The sequence below is a fragment of the Lissotriton vulgaris genome, chromosome 4_1 (assembly GCF_964263255.1).
Source record: "Lissotriton vulgaris chromosome 4_1, aLisVul1.2, whole genome shotgun sequence".
Taxonomy (NCBI): domain Eukaryota; kingdom Metazoa; phylum Chordata; class Amphibia; order Caudata; family Salamandridae; genus Lissotriton; species Lissotriton vulgaris.
This window is the reverse complement of record NC_141691.1, coordinates 538304968-538321620: the sequence shown is the minus strand read 5'-3', so window position 1 is coordinate 538321620 and position 16653 is coordinate 538304968. Positions and strand designations below refer to the sequence as shown.

The 16653-nt window shown below is 33.4% G+C and overlaps 9 non-coding genes across 9 annotated transcripts; 7 read left to right on the top strand and 2 right to left on the bottom strand.

Moving 5' to 3' along the window:
• Positions 1-860: 860 nt before the first annotated feature.
• TRNAQ-CUG (transfer RNA glutamine (anticodon CUG)) lies at positions 861-932 on the top strand. Its single transcript has one exon. It is a non-coding gene; the product is annotated as a tRNA-Gln (tRNA).
• Positions 933-1757: 825 nt separating this feature from the next.
• Positions 1758-1829, bottom strand: TRNAQ-UUG (transfer RNA glutamine (anticodon UUG)). The gene has a single exon. It is a non-coding gene; the product is annotated as a tRNA-Gln (tRNA).
• A 1547-nt stretch (positions 1830-3376) lies between these two features.
• Positions 3377-3448, top strand: TRNAQ-CUG (transfer RNA glutamine (anticodon CUG)). Its single transcript has one exon. It is a non-coding gene; the product is annotated as a tRNA-Gln (tRNA).
• A 2444-nt stretch (positions 3449-5892) lies between these two features.
• Positions 5893-5964, top strand: TRNAQ-CUG (transfer RNA glutamine (anticodon CUG)). Its single transcript has one exon. It is a non-coding gene; the product is annotated as a tRNA-Gln (tRNA).
• Positions 5965-6789: 825 nt separating this feature from the next.
• TRNAQ-UUG (transfer RNA glutamine (anticodon UUG)) lies at positions 6790-6861 on the bottom strand. Its single transcript has one exon. It is a non-coding gene; the product is annotated as a tRNA-Gln (tRNA).
• Positions 6862-8407: 1546 nt separating this feature from the next.
• On the top strand, positions 8408-8479 carry TRNAQ-CUG (transfer RNA glutamine (anticodon CUG)). The gene has a single exon. It is a non-coding gene; the product is annotated as a tRNA-Gln (tRNA).
• Positions 8480-10923: 2444 nt separating this feature from the next.
• On the top strand, positions 10924-10995 carry TRNAQ-CUG (transfer RNA glutamine (anticodon CUG)). Its single transcript has one exon. It is a non-coding gene; the product is annotated as a tRNA-Gln (tRNA).
• Positions 10996-13438: 2443 nt separating this feature from the next.
• On the top strand, positions 13439-13510 carry TRNAQ-CUG (transfer RNA glutamine (anticodon CUG)). The gene has a single exon. It is a non-coding gene; the product is annotated as a tRNA-Gln (tRNA).
• A 2443-nt stretch (positions 13511-15953) lies between these two features.
• TRNAQ-CUG (transfer RNA glutamine (anticodon CUG)) lies at positions 15954-16025 on the top strand. Its single transcript has one exon. It is a non-coding gene; the product is annotated as a tRNA-Gln (tRNA).
• Positions 16026-16653: the final 628 nt, after the last annotated feature.

Genomic DNA, 16653 nt, shown 5'->3' with positions numbered 1-16653 from the left:
GATCTGTGAATAATTCTAAAAAAGAAAATTAGATCAGTACCTTTGAGGCCTCCAAGCAAAAGCTTATATTTCATGATTGCAGATCGACTGTTGAAAATCAGCATGAGAAATGTTTTATTTCACAATTTCCATACTAATATACAAAAAACATTTGTACTATCTGAATGATACCGTCATTGTGGTTCTCTAGGTTTGATTTAAGGACACATCTCTTTCAAAATGTGCTATATTCGCCTTATCAATAGTGTAGAAATCTTCAAAAAGGAATGCTGGGAATCAGCCCTCTGAAATGCATTTGAGAAAAACAGGATAGGATTTTGTAATGTCGCACTATTTTGTGTAGGAATCTGATGTAAAAGTATTATAAAGTTCGTATTTCTGTAACTTGTTCAAGCTGTTGGACATTTTGAAAGGAGTCAACATTTGTCTCGTTCAACCTACTGGTATTGGATTGGAGCTATCAATAACAAAAGATGACAGAAATATAAAAGGTTGAGATTAGTAAAATAGTACCTCAAAGAATTGGACTGGTACCTTTGCATGCAAAGTCCAAAGTGCCAACCGTTGCTCTTTGGAGCCACCCATGTGAGAGACAGAGAAATGGATGTAGTAGTTTGGAAATGTAGAATGTTTTAATATTCTTCAGTCAAATATGATCATTATTTTGTAAATTGCATGTCCTGATAAACGTTTGCACATTTAACACTGTTATGGAGAATGTAGCTGAAAAGAATCAAATCACATTGTAGCTCTTTACACTATGAGCATTCAACTGAGTTATCTTTTCATCAATGTAAGAAAAGCCCCTGCACTGATGCGCTCTCTTTTGTCTCAATGGAAAAATCCCTCATGTATGGCAGGGTTCCATGGTGTAATGGTTAGCACACTGGACTCTGAATCCAGCGATCCGAGTTCAAATCTCGGTGGGACCTGCTTGAATTATGAGATTTAATATTTCACTAATTTCTTAGAATTTGGACTTGGAAAAACATAACGTCAGAGTTTTATACTGTAACTTATCAACGTATAAGTATGTATCTATGTACAGATGGCTATATCCATCTAGATAGCGATAATACAATATAAAGAAATGAAAAATTCATAAACATAAGTACTGAAGCTGAAAACTAAAAACTGTTCTTTCCCATCCACAATTTAAGCAAGAGGTTCTTTTCCTTTCTCATCTTTATGATCAGTAATAAGATAGTTAATTTTGCTGATTTCTTATCTGACAACATTCTTAACTTACACAGTGCATTTAATTGTGAATTTCTTTGAAAGAGGAATTCAGATTAATACATTTGACATGTCTTTCGAAAGATTCTACTTTGTGGTTATGGATCTACTTTAGAAAAACAGAGTGTAAATATCTGTGTGTCTTAATTTCAAGATTGTTATTTAAAAGTTCATCTCTTCTGTCCCCAAAATACACAATTTGATTCCTCAAGTTTTCTTTTAATGAAGGCTTTCCAATTAAAAAAGTTCCTTGTTCCCCTTATCAATAACAGTAAGATTTAAACAAGTAATATCTTGCATCAGCCTCTTGTGATGAGTTGAGAAAACAGAGTCAGCTCACAAAATGTCTCATTATTTTGAGCCATTTTATTTCCAGGTTTTCTAAAAGTTCTATCATTTGCTCACATCAAATAGACTTTAAAAATACAATCAATAAATTAATGTTTCACTCTACCCGTGTTAGATTTATGATATTTATGAATACACTTGACAGAAAAAGATTTGGTCATAAGTCATGAAAGTAGTCCCACCGAGATTTGAACTCGGACCCTTGGATTCAAAGTCCAAAGTGCTAACCATTACACCATGGAACCTCCCATGTGACAGGGGAGCAAATTGCTGCAGCAATGTGGACATTTCAAATTTTTTATTTTCTACAGTCAAAGACAAACAGAATTACATAACTTTTCTATTCTGTTCAACTTTTGCCTATTGAACTATGTTAGGGAAGGATGTTGCACAAAGGACTCAAGTAACGCTATGACTCTGTTGAACAGTACTTTTTATGTGAGATACGATTTTGCAATAAAAGATAAGATTCCCCCGTGAATGCAATCTCTTCTGCCAAAATGGAAAGCTCAACCTGGTACAGGTGGGTTGATGGTGTTATGCTTGTCAATCTGGACTCTGAAAACAGGGATCTAAGTACAAAGCTCAGTGGGACTTATCTAAACTTTACGATTTTTTTTCCATTCAGTTCTTAGAAGTATTAATTGGAAAAACATCTCATTTACTTATAAACTTGTACGTATCAACTTATATGTATGTATCTCCCTATATATCGCTATATGTCTATGTATTTTTATCGGAAAATATAAATATATACATTATAAAAATATGTATAATTAATAGAGGTGAAAATAAAGAACAGTTGTTGCCTCTCCGCATTTGAAACATGAGCTTCTTCTCCTTCCTCTTCTATATGTCCTGAAATTGAGATAGTCACTTTTTAATCAATTTTGATCTAACAGCATAGTTGATTTGTACAAAGCATATCATACGATCTGTGAATAATTCTAAAAAAGAAAATTAGATCAGTACCTTTGAGGCCTCCAAGCAAAAGCTTATATTTCATGATTGCAGATCGACTGTTGAAAATCAGCATGAGAAATGTTTTATTTCACAATTTCCATACTAATATACAAAAAACATTTGTACTATCTGAATGATACCGTCATTGTGGTTCTCTAGGTTTGATTTAAGAACACATCTCTTTCAAAATGTGCTATATTCGCCTTATCAATAGTGTAGAAATCTTCAAAAAGGAATGCTGGGAATCAGCCCTCTGAAATGCATTTGAGAAAAACAGGATAGGATTTTGTAATGTCGCACTATTTTGTGTAGGAATCTGATGTAAAAGTATTATAAAGTTCGTATTTCTGTAACTTGTTCAAGCTGTTGGACATTTTGAAAGGAGTCAACATTTGTCTCGTTCAACCTACTGGTATTGGATTGGAACTATCAATAACAAAAGATGACAGAAATGTAAAAGGTTGAGATTAGTAAAATAGTACCTCAAAGAATTGGACTGGTACCTTTGCATGCAAAGTCCAAAGTGCCAACCGTTGCTCTTTGGAGCCACCCATGTGAGAGACAGCGAAATGGATGTAGTAGTTTGGAAATGTAGAATGTTTTAATATTCTTCAGTCAAATATGATCATTATTTTGTAAATTGCATGTCCTGATAAACGTTTGCACATTTAACACTGTTATGGAGAATGTAGCTGAAAAGAATCAAATCACATTGTAGCTCTTTACACTATGAGCATTCAACTGAGTTATCTTTTCATCAATGTAAGAAAAGCCCCTGCACTGATGCGCTCTCTTTTGTCTCAATGGAAAAATCCTTCATGCATGGCAGGGTTCCATGGTGTAATGGTTAGCACTCTGGACTCTGAATCCAGTGATCCGAGTTCAAATCTCGGTGGGACCTGCTTGAATTATGAGATTTAATATTTCACTAATTTCTTAGAATTTGGACTTGGAAAAACATAACGTCAAAGTTTTATACTGAAACTTATCAACGTATAAGTATGTATCTATGTACAGATGGCTATATCCATCTAGATAGCGATAATACAATATAAAGAAATGAATTATTCATAAACATAAGTACTGAAGCTGAAAACTAAAAACTGTTCTTTCCCATCCACAATTTATGCAAGAGGTTCTTTTCCTTTCTCATCTTTATGATCAGTAATAAGATAGTTAATTTTGCTGATTTCTTATCTGACAACATTCTTAACTTACACAGTGCATTTAATTGTGAATTTCTTTGAAAGAGGAATTCAGATTAATACATTTGACATGTCTTTCGAAAGATTCTACTTTGTGGTTATGGATCTACTTTAGAAAAACAGAGTGTAAATATCTGTGTGTCTTAATTTCAAGATTGTTATTTAAAAGTTCATCTCTTCTGTCCCCAAAATACACAATTTGATTCCTCAAGTTTTCTTTTAATGAAGGCTTTCCAATTTAAAAAGTTCCTTGTTCCCCTTATCAATAACAGTACGATTTAAACAAGTAATATCTTGCATCAGCTTCTTGTGATGAGTTGAGAAAACAGAGTCAGCTCACAAAATGTCTCATTATTTTGAGCCATTTTATTTCCATGTTTTCTAAAAGTTCTATCATTTGCTCACATCAAATAGACTTTAAAAATACAATCAATAAATTAATGTTTCACTCTACCCGTGTTAGATTTATGATATTTATGAATACACTTGACAGAAAAAGATTTGGTCATAAGTCACGAAAGTGGTCCCACCGAGATTTGAACTCCGATCCTTGGATTCAAAGTCCAAAGTGCTAACCATTACACCATGGAACCTCCCATGTGACAGGGGAGCAAATTGCTGCAGCAATGTGGACATTTCACATTTTTTATTTTCTACAGTCAAAGACAAACAGAATTACATAACTTTTCTATTCTGTTCAACTTTTGCCTATTGAACTATGTTAGGGAAGGATGTTGCACAAAGGACTCAAGTAACGCTATGACTCTGTTGAACAGTACTTTTTATGTGAGATAAGATTTTGCAATAAAAGATAAGATTCCCCCGTGAATGCAATCTCTTCTGCCAAAATGGAAAGCTCAACCTGGTACAGGTGGGTTGATGGTGTTATGCTTGTCAATCTGGACTCTGAAAACAGGGATCTAAGTACAAAGCTCAGTGGGACTTATCTAAACTTTACGATTTTTTTCCCATTCAGTTCTTAGAAGTATTAATTGGAAAAACATCTCATTTACTTATAAACTTGTACGTATCAACTTATATGTATGTATCTCCCTATATATCGCTATATGTCTATGTATTTTTATCGGAAAATATAAATATATACATTATAAAAATATGTATAATTAATAGAGGTGAAAATAAAGAACAGTTGTTGCCTCTCCGCATTTGAAACATGAGCTTCTTCTCCTTCCTCTTCTATATGTCCTGAAATTGAGATAGTCACTTTTTAATCAATTTTGATCTAACAGCATAGTTGATTTGTACAAAGCATATCATACGATCTGTGAATAATTCTAAAAAAGAAAATTAGATCAGTACCTTTGAGGCCTCCAAGCAAAAGCTTATATTTCATGATTGCAGATCGACTGTTGAAAATCAGCATGAGAAATGTTTTATTTCACAATTTCCATACTAATATACAAAAAACATTTGTACTATCTGAATGATACCGTCATTGTGGTTCTCTAGGTTTGATTTAAGGACACATCTCTTTCAAAATGTGCTATATTCGCCTTATCAATAGTGTAGAAATCTTCAAAAAGGAATGCTGGGAATCAGCCCTCTGAAATGCATTTGAGAAAAACAGGATAGGATTTTGTAATGTCGCACTATTTTGTGTAGGAATCTGATGTAAAAGTATTATAAAGTTCGTATTTCTGTAACTTGTTCAAGCTGTTGGACATTTTGAAAGGAGTCAACATTTGTCTCGTTCAACCTACTGGTATTGGATTGGAGCTATCAATAACAAAAGATGACAGAAATATAAAAGGTTGAGATTAGTAAAATAGTACCTCAAAGAATTGGACTGGTACCTTTGCATGCAAAGTCCAAAGTGCCAACCGTTGCTCTTTGGAGCCACCCATGTGAGAGACAGAGAAATGGATGTAGTAGTTTGGAAATGTAGAATGTTTTAATATTCTTCAGTCAAATATGATCATTATTTTGTAAATTGCATGTCCTGATAAACGTTTGCACATTTAACACTGTTATGGAGAATGTAGCTGAAAAGAATCAAATCACATTGTAGCTCTTTACACTATGAGCATTCAACTGAGTTATCTTTTCATCAATGTAAGAAAAGCCCCTGCACTGATGCGCTCTCTTTTGTCTCAATGGAAAAATCCCTCATGTATGGCAGGGTTCCATGGTGTAATGGTTAGCACACTGGACTCTGAATCCAGCGATCCGAGTTCAAATCTCGGTGGGACCTGCTTGAATTATGAGATTTAATATTTCACTAATTTCTTAGAATTTGGACTTGGAAAAACATAACGTCAAAGTTTTATACTGTAACTTATCAACGTATAAGTATGTATCTATGTACAGATGGCTATATCCATCTAGATAGCGATAATACAATATAAAGAAATGAAAAATTCATAAACATAAGTACTGAAGCTGAAAACTAAAAACTGTTCTTTCCCATCCACAATTTAAGCAAGAGGTTCTTTTCCTTTCTCATCTTTATGATCAGTAATAAGATAGTTAATTTTGCTGATTTCTTATCTGACAACATTCTTAACTTACACAGTGCATTTAATTGTGAATTTCTTTGAAAGAGGAATTCAGATTAATACATTTGACATGTCTTTCGAAAGATTCTACTTTGTGGTTATGGATCTACTTTAGAAAAACAGAGTGTAAATATCTGTGTGTCTTAATTTCAAGATTGTTATTTAAAAGTTCATCTCTTCTGTCCCCAAAATACACAATTTGATTCCTCAAGTTTTCTTTTAATGAAGGCTTTCCAATTAAAAAAGTTCCTTGTTCCCCTTATCAATAACAGTAAGATTTAAACAAGTAATATCTTGCATCAGCCTCTTGTGATGAGTTGAGAAAACAGAGTCAGCTCACAAAATGTCTCATTATTTTGAGCCATTTTATTTCCAGGTTTTCTAAAAGTTCTATCATTTGCTCACATCAAATAGACTTTAAAAATACAATCAATAAATTAATGTTTCACTCTACCCGTGTTAGATTTATGATATTTATGAATACACTTGACAGAAAAAGATTTGGTCATAAGTCATGAAAGTGGTCCCACCGAGATTTGAACTCGGATCCTTGGATTCAAAGTCCAAAGTGCTAACCATTACACCATGGAACCTCCCATGTGACAGGGGAGCAAATTGCTGCAGCAATGTGGACATTTCAAATTTTTTATTTTCTACAGTCAAAGACAAACAGAATTACATAACTTTTCTATTCTGTTCAACTTTTGCCTATTGAACTATGTTAGGGAAGGATGTTGCACAAAGGACTCAAGTAACGCTATGACTCTGTTGAACAGTACTTTTTATGTGAGATAAGATTTTGCAATAAAAGATAAGATTCCCCCGTGAATGCAATCTCTTCTGCCAAAATGGAAAGCTCAACCTGGTACAGGTGGGTTGATGGTGTTATGCTTGTCAATCTGGACTCTGAAAACAGGGATCTAAGTACAAAGCTCAGTGGGACTTATCTAAACTTTACGATTTTTTTCCATTCAGTTCTTAGAAGTATTAATTGGAAAAACATCTCATTTACTTATAAACTTGTACGTATCAACTTATATGTATGTATCTCCCTATACATCGCTATATGTCTATGTATTTTTATCGGAAAATATAAATATATACATTATAAAAATATGTATAATTAATAGAGGTGAAAATAAAGAACAGTTGTTGCCTCTCCGCATTTGAAACATGAGCTTCTTCTCCTTCCTCTTCTATATGTCCTGAAATTGAGATAGTCACTTTTTAATCAATTTTGATCTAACAGCATAGTTGATTTGTACAAAGCATATCATACGATCTGTGAATAATTCTAAAAAAGAAAATTAGATCAGTACCTTTGAGGCCTCCAAGCAAAAGCTTATATTTCATGATTGCAGATCGACTGTTGAAAATCAGCATGAGAAATGTTTTATTTCACAATTTCCATACTAATATACAAAAAACATTTGTACTATCTGAATGATACCGTCATTGTGGTTCTCTAGGTTTGATTTAAGAACACATCTCTTTCAAAATGTGCTATATTCGCCTTATCAATAGTGTAGAAATCTTCAAAAAGGAATGCTGGGAATCAGCCCTCTGAAATGCATTTGAGAAAAACAGGATAGGATTTTGTAATGTCGCACTATTTTGTGTAGGAATCTGATGTAAAAGTATTATAAAGTTCGTATTTCTGTAACTTGTTCAAGCTGTTGGACATTTTGAAAGGAGTCAACATTTGTCTCGTTCAACCTACTGGTATTGGATTGGAACTATCAATAACAAAAGATGACAGAAATGTAAAAGGTTGAGATTAGTAAAATAGTACCTCAAAGAATTGGACTGGTACCTTTGCATGCAAAGTCCAAAGTGCCAACCGTTGCTCTTTGGAGCCACCCATGTGAGAGACAGCGAAATGGATGTAGTAGTTTGGAAATGTAGAATGTTTTAATATTCTTCAGTCAAATATGATCATTATTTTGTAAATTGCATGTCCTGATAAACGTTTGCACATTTAACACTGTTATGGAGAATGTAGCTGAAAAGAATCAAATCACATTGTAGCTCTTTACACTATGAGCATTCAACTGAGTTATCTTTTCATCAATGTAAGAAAAGCCCCTGCACTGATGCGCTCTCTTTTGTCTCAATGGAAAAATCCTTCATGCATGGCAGGGTTCCATGGTGTAATGGTTAGCACTCTGGACTCTGAATCCAGTGATCCGAGTTCAAATCTCGGTGGGACCTGCTTGAATTATGAGATTTAATATTTCACTAATTTCTTAGAATTTGGACTTGGAAAAACATAACGTCAAAGTTTTATACTGAAACTTATCAACGTATAAGTATGTATCTATGTACAGATGGCTATATCCATCTAGATAGCGATAATACAATATAAAGAAATGAATTATTCATAAACATAAGTACTGAAGCTGAAAACTAAAAACTGTTCTTTCCCATCCACAATTTAAGCAAGAGGTTCTTTTCCTTTCTCATCTTTATGATCAGTAATAAGATAGTTAATTTTGCTGATTTCTTATCTGACAACATTCTTAACTTACACAGTGCATTTAATTGTGAATTTCTTTGAAAGAGGAATTCAGATTAATACATTTGACATGTCTTTCGAAAGATTCTACTTTGTGGTTATGGATCTACTTTAGAAAAACAGAGTGTAAATATCTGTGTGTCTTAATTTCAAGATTGTTATTTAAAAGTTCATCTCTTCTGTCCCCAAAATACACAATTTGATTCCTCAAGTTTTCTTTTAATGAAGGCTTTCCAATTTAAAAAGTTCCTTGTTCCCCTTATCAATAACAGTAAGATTTAAACAAGTAATATCTTGCATCAGCTTCTTGTGATGAGTTGAGAAAACAGAGTCAGCTCACAAAATGTCTCATTATTTTGAGCCATTTTATTTCCATGTTTTCTAAAAGTTCTATCATTTGCTCACATCAAATAGACTTTAAAAATACAATCAATAAATTAATGTTTCACTCTACCCGTGTTAGATTTATGATATTTATGAATACACTTGACAGAAAAAGATTTGGTCATAAGTCACGAAAGTGGTCCCACCGAGATTTGAACTCCGATCCTTGGATTCAAAGTCCAAAGTGCTAACCATTACACCATGGAACCTCCCATGTGACAGGGAAGCAAATTGCTGCAGCAATGTGGACATTTCACATTTTTTATTTTCTACAGTCAAAGACAAACAGAATTACATAACTTTTCTATTCTGTTCAACTTTTGCCTATTGAACTATGTTAGGGAAGGATGTTGCACAAAGGACTCAAGTAACGCTATGACTCTGTTGAACAGTACTTTTTATGTGAGATAAGATTTTGCAATAAAAGATAAGATTCCCCCGTGAATGCAATCTCTTCTGCCAAAATGGAAAGCTCAACCTGGTACAGGTGGGTTGATGGTGTTATGCTTGTCAATCTGGACTCTGAAAACAGGGATCTAAGTACAAAGCTCAGTGGGACTTATCTAAACTTTACGATTTTTTTCCATTCAGTTCTTAGAAGTATTAATTGGAAAAACATCTCATTTACTTATAAACTTGTACGTATCAACTTATATGTATGTATCTCCCTATATATCGCTATATGTCTATGTATTTTTATCGGAAAATATAAATATATACATTATAAAAATATGTATAATTAATAGAGGTGAAAATAAAGAACAGTTGTTGCCTCTCCGCATTTGAAACATGAGCTTCTTCTCCTTCCTCTTCTATATGTCCTGAAATTGAGATAGTCACTTTTTAATCAATTTTGATCTAACAGCATAGTTGATTTGTACAAAGCATATCATACGATCTGTGAATAATTCAAAAAAAGAAAATTAGATCAGTACCTTTGAGGCCTCCAAGCAAAAGCTTATATTTCATGATTGCAGATCGACTGTTGAAAATCAGCATGAGAAATGTTTTATTTCACAATTTCCATACTAATATACAAAAAACATTTGTACTATCTGAATGATACCGTCATTGTGGTTCTCTAGGTTTGATTTAAGAACACATCTCTTTCAAAATGTGCTATATTCGCCTTATCAATAGTGTAGAAATCTTCAAAAAGGAATGCTGGGAATCAGCCCTCTGAAATGCATTTGAGAAAAACAGGATAGGATTTTGTAATGTCGCACTATTTTGTGTAGGAATCTGATGTAAAAGTATTACAAAAGTTCGTATTTCTGTAACTTGTTCAAGCTGTTGGACATTTTGAAAGGAGTCAACATTTGTCTCGTTCAACCTACTGGTATTGGATTGGAACTATCAATAACAAAAGATGACAGAAATGTAAAAGGTTGAGATTAGTAAAATAGTACCTCAAAGAATTGGACTGGTACCTTTGCATGCAAAGTCCAAAGTGCCAACCGTTGCTCTTTGGAGCCACCCATGTGAGAGACAGCGAAATGGATGTAGTAGTTTGGAAATGTAGAATGTTTTAATATTCTTCAGTCAAATATGATCATTATTTTGTAAATTGCATGTCCTGATAAACGTTTGCACATTTAACACTGTTATGGAGAATGTAGCTGAAAAGAATCAAATCACATTGTAGCTCTTTACACTATGAGCATTCAACTGAGTTATCTTTTCATCAATGTAAGAAAAGCCCCTGCACTGATGCGCTCTCTTTTGTCTCAATGGAAAAATCCTTCATGCATGGCAGGGTTCCATGGTGTAATGGTTAGCACTCTGGACTCTGAATCCAGTGATCCGAGTTCAAATCTCGGTGGGACCTGCTTGAATTATGAGATTTAATATTTCACTAATTTCTTAGAATTTGGACTTGGAAAAACATAACGTCAAAGTTTTATACTGAAACTTATCAACGTATAAGTATGTATCTATGTACAGATGGCTATATCCATCTAGATAGCGATAATACAATATAAAGAAATGAATTATTCATAAACATAAGTACTGAAGCTGAAAACTAAAAACTGTTCTTTCCCATCCACAATTTATGCAAGAGGTTCTTTTCCTTTCTCATCTTTATGATCAGTAATAAGATAGTTAATTTTGCTGATTTCTTATCTGACAACATTCTTAACTTACACAGTGCATTTAATTGTGAATTTCTTTGAAAGAGGAATTCAGATTAATACATTTGACATGTCTTTCGAAAGATTCTACTTTGTGGTTATGGATCTACTTTAGAAAAACAGAGTGTAAATATCTGTGTGTCTTAATTTCAAGATTGTTATTTAAAAGTTCATCTCTTCTGTCCCCAAAATACACAATTTGATTCCTCAAGTTTTCTTTTAATGAAGGCTTTCCAATTTAAAAAGTTCCTTGTTCCCCTTATCAATAACAGTAAGATTTAAACAAGTAATATCTTGCATCAGCTTCTTGTGATGAGTTGAGAAAACAGAGTCAGCTCACAAAATGTCTCATTATTTTGAGCCATTTTATTTCCATGTTTTCTAAAAGTTCTATCATTTGCTCACATCAAATAGACTTTAAAAATACAATCAATAAATTAATGTTTCACTCTACCCGTGTTAGATTTATGATATTTATGAATACACTTGACAGAAAAAGATTTGGTCATAAGTCACGAAAGTGGTCCCACCGAGATTTGAACTCCGATCCTTGGATTCAAAGTCCAAAGTGCTAACCATTACACCATGGAACCTCCCATGTGACAGGGGAGCAAATTGCTGCAGCAATGTGGACATTTCACATTTTTTATTTTCTACAGTCAAAGACAAACAGAATTACATAACTTTTCTATTCTGTTCAACTTTTGCCTATTGAACTATGTTAGGGAAGGATGTTGCACAAAGGACTCAAGTAACGCTATGACTCTGTTGAACAGTACTTTTTATGTGAGATAAGATTTTGCAATAAAAGATAAGATTCCCCCGTGAATGCAATCTCTTCTGCCAAAATGGAAAGCTCAACCTGGTACAGGTGGGTTGATGGTGTTATGCTTGTCAATCTGGACTCTGAAAACAGGGATCTAAGTACAAAGCTCAGTGGGACTTATCTAAACTTTACGATTTTTTTCCATTCAGTTCTTAGAAGTATTAATTGGAAAAACATCTCATTTACTTATAAACTTGTACGTATCAACTTATATGTATGTATCTCCCTATACATCGCTATATGTCTATGTATTTTTATCGGAAAATATAAATATATACATTATAAAAATATGTATAATTAATAGAGGTGAAAATAAAGAACAGTTGTTGCCTCTCCGCATTTGAAACATGAGCTTCTTCTCCTTCCTCTTCTATATGTCCTGAAATTGAGATAGTCACTTTTTAATCAATTTTGATCTAACAGCATAGTTGATTTGTACAAAGCATATCATACGATCTGTGAATAATTCTAAAAAAGAAAATTAGATCAGTACCTTTGAGGCCTCCAAGCAAAAGCTTATATTTCATGATTGCAGATCGACTGTTGAAAATCAGCATGAGAAATGTTTTATTTCACAATTTCCATACTAATATACAAAAAACATTTGTACTATCTGAATGATACCGTCATTGTGGTTCTCTAGGTTTGATTTAAGAACACATCTCTTTCAAAATGTGCTATATTCGCCTTATCAATAGTGTAGAAATCTTCAAAAAGGAATGCTGGGAATCAGCCCTCTGAAATGCATTTGAGAAAAACAGGATAGGATTTTGTAATGTCGCACTATTTTGTGTAGGAATCTGATGTAAAAGTATTATAAAGTTCGTATTTCTGTAACTTGTTCAAGCTGTTGGACATTTTGAAAGGAGTCAACATTTGTCTCGTTCAACCTACTGGTATTGGATTGGAACTATCAATAACAAAAGATGACAGAAATGTAAAAGGTTGAGATTAGTAAAATAGTACCTCAAAGAATTGGACTGGTACCTTTGCATGCAAAGTCCAAAGTGCCAACCGTTGCTCTTTGGAGCCACCCATGTGAGAGACAGCGAAATGGATGTAGTAGTTTGGAAATGTAGAATGTTTTAATATTCTTCAGTCAAATATGATCATTATTTTGTAAATTGCATGTCCTGATAAACGTTTGCACATTTAACACTGTTATGGAGAATGTAGCTGAAAAGAATCAAATCACATTGTAGCTCTTTACACTATGAGCATTCAACTGAGTTATCTTTTCATCAATGTAAGAAAAGCCCCTGCACTGATGCGCTCTCTTTTGTCTCAATGGAAAAATCCTTCATGCATGGCAGGGTTCCATGGTGTAATGGTTAGCACTCTGGACTCTGAATCCAGTGATCCGAGTTCAAATCTCGGTGGGACCTGCTTGAATTATGAGATTTAATATTTCACTAATTTCTTAGAATTTGGACTTGGAAAAACATAACGTCAAAGTTTTATACTGAAACTTATCAACGTATAAGTATGTATCTATGTACAGATGGCTATATCCATCTAGATAGCGATAATACAATATAAAGAAATGAATTATTCATAAACATAAGTACTGAAGCTGAAAACTAAAAACTGTTCTTTCCCATCCACAATTTATGCAAGAGGTTCTTTTCCTTTCTCATCTTTATGATCAGTAATAAGATAGTTAATTTTGCTGATTTCTTATCTGACAACATTCTTAACTTACACAGTGCATTTAATTGTGAATTTCTTTGAAAGAGGAATTCAGATTAATACATTTGACATGTCTTTCGAAAGATTCTACTTTGTGGTTATGGATCTACTTTAGAAAAACAGAGTGTAAATATCTGTGTGTCTTAATTTCAAGATTGTTATTTAAAAGTTCATCTCTTCTGTCCCCAAAATACACAATTTGATTCCTCAAGTTTTCTTTTAATGAAGGCTTTCCAATTTAAAAAGTTCCTTGTTCCCCTTATCAATAACAGTACGATTTAAACAAGTAATATCTTGCATCAGCTTCTTGTGATGAGTTGAGAAAACAGAGTCAGCTCACAAAATGTCTCATTATTTTGAGCCATTTTATTTCCATGTTTTCTAAAAGTTCTATCATTTGCTCACATCAAATAGACTTTAAAAATACAATCAATAAATTAATGTTTCACTCTACCCGTGTTAGATTTATGATATTTATGAATACACTTGACAGAAAAAGATTTGGTCATAAGTCACGAAAGTGGTCCCACCGAGATTTGAACTCCGATCCTTGGATTCAAAGTCCAAAGTGCTAACCATTACACCATGGAACCTCCCATGTGACAGGGGAGCAAATTGCTGCAGCAATGTGGACATTTCACATTTTTTATTTTCTACAGTCAAAGACAAACAGAATTACATAACTTTTCTATTCTGTTCAACTTTTGCCTATTGAACTATGTTAGGGAAGGATGTTGCACAAAGGACTCAAGTAACGCTATGACTCTGTTGAACAGTACTTTTTATGTGAGATAAGATTTTGCAATAAAAGATAAGATTCCCCCGTGAATGCAATCTCTTCTGCCAAAATGGAAAGCTCAACCTGGTACAGGTGGGTTGATGGTGTTATGCTTGTCAATCTGGACTCTGAAAACAGGGATCTAAGTACAAAGCTCAGTGGGACTTATCTAAACTTTACGATTTTTTTCCATTCAGTTCTTAGAAGTATTAATTGGAAAAACATCTCATTTACTTATAAACTTGTACGTATCAACTTATATGTATGTATCTCCCTATACATCGCTATATGTCTATGTATTTTTATCGGAAAATATAAATATATACATTATAAAAATATGTATAATTAATAGAGGTGAAAATAAAGAACAGTTGTTGCCTCTCCGCATTTGAAACATGAGCTTCTTCTCCTTCCTCTTCTATATGTCCTGAAATTGAGATAGTCACTTTTTAATCAATTTTGATCTAACAGCATAGTTGATTTGTACAAAGCATATCATACGATCTGTGAATAATTCTAAAAAAGAAAATTAGATCAGTACCTTTGAGGCCTCCAAGCAAAAGCTTATATTTCATGATTGCAGATCGACTGTTGAAAATCAGCATGAGAAATGTTTTATTTCACAATTTCCATACTAATATACAAAAAACATTTGTACTATCTGAATGATACCGTCATTGTGGTTCTCTAGGTTTGATTTAAGAACACATCTCTTTCAAAATGTGCTATATTCGCCTTATCAATAGTGTAGAAATCTTCAAAAAGGAATGCTGGGAATCAGCCCTCTGAAATGCATTTGAGAAAAACAGGATAGGATTTTGTAATGTCGCACTATTTTGTGTAGGAATCTGATGTAAAAGTATTATAAAGTTCGTATTTCTGTAACTTGTTCAAGCTGTTGGACATTTTGAAAGGAGTCAACATTTGTCTCGTTCAACCTACTGGTATTGGATTGGAACTATCAATAACAAAAGATGACAGAAATGTAAAAGGTTGAGATTAGTAAAATAGTACCTCAAAGAATTGGACTGGTACCTTTGCATGCAAAGTCCAAAGTGCCAACCGTTGCTCTTTGGAGCCACCCATGTGAGAGACAGCGAAATGGATGTAGTAGTTTGGAAATGTAGAATGTTTTAATATTCTTCAGTCAAATATGATCATTATTTTGTAAATTGCATGTCCTGATAAACGTTTGCACATTTAACACTGTTATGGAGAATGTAGCTGAAAAGAATCAAATCACATTGTAGCTCTTTACACTATGAGCATTCAACTGAGTTATCTTTTCATCAATGTAAGAAAAGCCCCTGCACTGATGCGCTCTCTTTTGTCTCAATGGAAAAATCCTTCATGCATGGCAGGGTTCCATGGTGTAATGGTTAGCACTCTGGACTCTGAATCCAGTGATCCGAGTTCAAATCTCGGTGGGACCTGCTTGAATTATGAGATTTAATATTTCACTAATTTCTTAGAATTTGGACTTGGAAAAACATAACGTCAAAGTTTTATACTGAAACTTATCAACGTATAAGTATGTATCTATGTACAGATGGCTATATCCATCTAGATAGCGATAATACAATATAAAGAAATGAATTATTCATAAACATAAGTACTGAAGCTGAAAACTAAAAACTGTTCTTTCCCATCCACAATTTATGCAAGAGGTTCTTTTCCTTTCTCATCTTTATGATCAGTAATAAGATAGTTAATTTTGCTGATTTCTTATCTGACAACATTCTTAACTTACACAGTGCATTTAATTGTGAATTTCTTTGAAAGAGGAATTCAGATTAATACATTTGACATGTCTTTCGAAAGATTCTACTTTGTGGTTATGGATCTACTTTAGAAAAACAGAGTGTAAATATCTGTGTGTCTTAATTTCAAGATTGTTATTTAAAAGTTCATCTCTTCTGTCCCCAAAATACACAATTTGATTCCTCAAGTTTTCTTTTAATGAAGGCTTTCCAATTTAAAAAGTTCCTTGTTCCCCTTATCAATAACAGTACGATTTAAACAAGTAATATCTTGCATCAGCTTCTTGTGATGAGTTGAGAA